The sequence below is a fragment of the Rhineura floridana genome, chromosome 9 (genome assembly GCF_030035675.1).
Source record: "Rhineura floridana isolate rRhiFlo1 chromosome 9, rRhiFlo1.hap2, whole genome shotgun sequence".
Classification (NCBI taxonomy): Eukaryota; Metazoa; Chordata; class Lepidosauria; order Squamata; family Rhineuridae; genus Rhineura; species Rhineura floridana.
The window spans coordinates 114651720-114655490 of NC_084488.1; the positions used below are offsets into that span (position 1 = coordinate 114651720).

Below are 3771 nucleotides of genomic sequence, written 5' to 3' on the forward strand. Positions count from 1 at the left end.
GGCACTTGTAAGCAGTGTCTCTCTTCAAGTGTCTTTGGCACTTGTGGCTAGGCCTGTGGTAATTTTGCTCTTCTGAATTTATATCCTGTGCCCCTGCTCTCACAATGCCTACTTCTAGGCCTACCCCTTTTAAAATTTCATCATTTCTTTGGTTTTTATCCCAGGGGGGAGGTTTATTCCGAACCGGACCTTTCTTAGCTCCTGTCGGGTTTCCCCCCTCAGTCAGTTTAAAAGCTGCTCTGCCACCTTTTTAATTTTAAGTGCCAGCAGTCTGGTTCCATTCTGGTTCAAGTGGAGCCCGTCCCTTTTGTACAGGCCCGGCTTGTCCCAAAATGTTCCCCAGTGCCTAACAGATCCAAACCCTTCCACCCAACACCATCGTCTCATCCACGCATTGAGACTGCGAAGCTGGGCCTGTCTGGCTGGTCCTGCGCGTGGAACCGGTAGCATTTCAGAGAAAGCCACCTTGGAGGTCCTGGCTTTCAGCATCCTACCTAGCAACCTAAATTTTGCTTCCAGGAATATAGGAGTATAGGAATGCGGCCTTAAATATTTAACAGTTTTATTAATAAAGACATGATTGTTTGCAGCTGCCATAGACATGATTGTTTGCATCTGTATCTTTTGAAAAAGTGCCCACTTACAAAGTTCTTATTTACACTGTTTATTATTTATTAATTCATTTTATTTCCTGCCCTTCTTCCCAACATCCCTGCAAAGTAGCAGAGGCTGCTATCCTAAACACATCTACTCAGAGGTAAGACCAACTGAATTCAATGGGGCTTACTTCCAATTAAAAGGTTAGAACTGTAGCCTCAATCCTCTGCACGTATATTCAGAAGTAAGTCCCACTGTGGTTAATGTGGCTTTAGGATGGCACAGATATGCTGTTCTAGGTTGCTATCCAAACCCTCCTTGAATTCAGTAAGATTTACTTTTGAGTAGACATGGTTATGATGACTGATCTGCTAGACGTTTAATGCCAATGTGGGATACACCACCTCACCCCACGTATCCTAGCATGCAGCAGACTGCATGAACACACAACTGCGTGCAAGAATCTTTGCACACTGTAGAAGAGAGGAATGGTGCTGAGCAGAGGAGCCCCAGAAGGCATCATAAACTGAGAAAGCATGATCATAGGAGCTGTGTCTTTAAGAAAAGATCAAAGCCCTGGAGAAAGCAAAACAGCTACTGCCTCACCAGTCACTGTAGCCAAAGACAAGAGTAAAAAACCAGTCTTCTGTATGAGATTTACAGGGTAATCCTATGCAGTTTACTGGGTTCAGTGGAGCTTACATGTAAGAAAATGTGGACAGCATCATAGCAAGATGACAAGAAGTCAGAAGGTAACAAAAGGACACAATTATTCCCAACCATAATCAGCTCATCGTGTGTCTTAGGGAATATGTAAATTTTATTTAACTTTTCTCTGTCATTACAGTCCACAGAATGCAAATGCAATGCAAACATGGTATTAATTGCATATTTGCAGCTTTAGAATCCAGTTTCAACAAATGCCTGTTACAATCGCATGACAAATAGGCAAACAGCTGCAATTTCTGCACCTATTTCTGTTTCCATCTGGAATTCTTTGACATTCCTTGTAGCCATTGATAGCCTTTGATCCTCCATGCATTTGTCCAATCCTCTTTCAAAGCCATCCAAGTTGGTAGCCATCACCACACCTTGTGGTAGAGAATTCCAGAGATTAACTATGCACTGAGTGAACCATGCACTTTCTTTTGCCTGTCCTGAATCTTCCAAACTTCAGCTTTATTCAGTGGAGACTGGTGACTGATGTCAGTGGGGCAGTGAATCCTTTCTGGGTTTTAGTCTGAACTTCCAAGGACCTTGAAAGTTCAGACTAAAACCCAGAGCAGATTCATTGCCCCACTGGCATTGGAGCTATCAGTCTCCACTGGCTTTATTGGATGGCCCTGAGGTCCAGCATAGGAGAAAGACAGTTGAGGAAATCTTGTTGCACCAATAGGTCAGATTGGATCTGGCGATACTCCCTGATCAAGAGATCTGCTTTTGTAGTATGCCACAGGCTTCCTTCACCTTTCTGCCTTTGCACCGTCCCGTCACGCCCTGCGCTCAGCTGCATAGGAACTAGATCTGACACATATTTATTTATTAGATTTATTAGTTGCCCATCTGGCTGGTTGTCCAGCCACTCTGGGCGATGTACAGAATAAAAACATATAATTATATTAGAGCATTAAAAATCTCAACAACAACAATAAAACCTAACCCACCCCAAAAGCCTGTCTGAAGAGCCAGGTCTTCAAGGCCCAGCGGAAGCTCATCACAGAGGGGGCATGGCTGAGATAATTTGGGAGGGAATTCCATAGAGTGGGGCCCACAATGGAAAAAGCCCTCTTCCTAGTCCTCACCGGACATTGAACTTGTCAAGGATTATCAATATCTTGGCACAATCATTAACCAAAATGGAGACAATAGTCAAGAAATCAGAAGAAGGCTAGGACCGGGGAGGGCAGCTGTGAGAGAACCAGAAAAGGTCCTCAAATGCAAAGATGTATCACTGAACACCAAAGTCAGGATCATTCAGACCATGGTATTCCCGATCTCTATGTATGGATGTGAAAGTTGGACAGTGAAAAAAGCTGATAAGAGAAAAATCAACGCATTTGAAATGTGGTGTTGGAAAAGAGCTTTGCGTATACCATGGACTGCAAAAAAGACAAATAATTGGGTGTTAGAACAAATCAAACCAGAACTATCACTAGAAGCTAAAATGATGAAACTGAGGTTATCATACTTTGGACACATAATAAGACATGATTCATTAGAAAAGATAATAATGCTGGGAAAAACAGAAGGAAATAGAAAAAGAGGAAGTCCAAAGAAGAGATGGATTGATTCCATAAAGGAAGCTACAGACCTGAACTTACAAGATCTGAACAGGGTGGTTCATAACAGATGCTCTTGGAGGTCACTGATTCATAGGGTTGCCATAAGTCGTAGTCGACCTGGAGGCACATAACAACAACAAAACTAGAATAAATGAGCGGAGATTGATGGCGACGGCAGCTTCCCAGCTAAGCTCCCACCCCCGATGAGTATTTTTGCAATTTTACCAAGTGTGTCATAGGCCAGAACAATTTAGACAGACTTGAAAGTTTGTCTTATCTGGGGGGCTCTGCTGGCATTTGTTCAGTGGAGGAGGAACAGCTTTATATGAAGGGCCAGGAACTCAGTTTCAATAACTCACATATCATCCCCTCTGAACTTGCCCTGCAGCTGTTTATGTCGTGAGCCTTCCCCAGTTAAGAAAGAAGAAAGCTCTCAGCGTCAATGGGAGTTGAAACAATGTTGAAGGAGTGAAGGAGGCTTGGAAAACAAAAGTTTGTTGTTGATAAGAAGAGCGAGTAGATGCCGGATTGGCATGTTTCCAGTGAATGACTCAGTGTACTGGAGTTTAAGGGGGTAGGAACACAGTTAATGAACAACATAGTGCTCACAAGGAAAAATTATAAGGAGATGGGTATTGAACCCCTCCCTGAGCTCAGTAAAGATCTTTTGTGAATTAAGCAGGCAAAAATAACTCAGTTCTACCCCCCTAAAGAGTTGGTGTGTGAAGAAATAAAAGTTAAGGAAGCAAGGGAAGCCAATCAGGAAACTCCTCGCCGAGCGGCCTCAGCCCTGGATTGGTCAATTAATAATCTCCCAGATAGGCATTGTGATTATGAAGACCTAGCTGCTGTCAACCTGGCTCAAGAACTGGCTTGGGTGGAGAGCAAAATT

General features: G+C 43.3%; 1 long non-coding RNA gene across 1 annotated transcript; it reads right to left on the reverse strand.

Annotated features, from left to right (window-relative positions):
- Window positions 1–1510: 1510 nt before the first annotated feature.
- Window positions 1511–3328, reverse strand: LOC133364012 (uncharacterized). The gene is made up of 3 exons (XR_009757805.1): window positions 3239–3328; window positions 2919–2996; window positions 1511–1688 (listed from the first exon to the last, which is right to left on the reverse strand). It is a non-coding gene; the product is annotated as an uncharacterized LOC133364012 (long non-coding RNA).
- Between the last annotated feature and the right edge of the window lie 443 nt (window positions 3329–3771).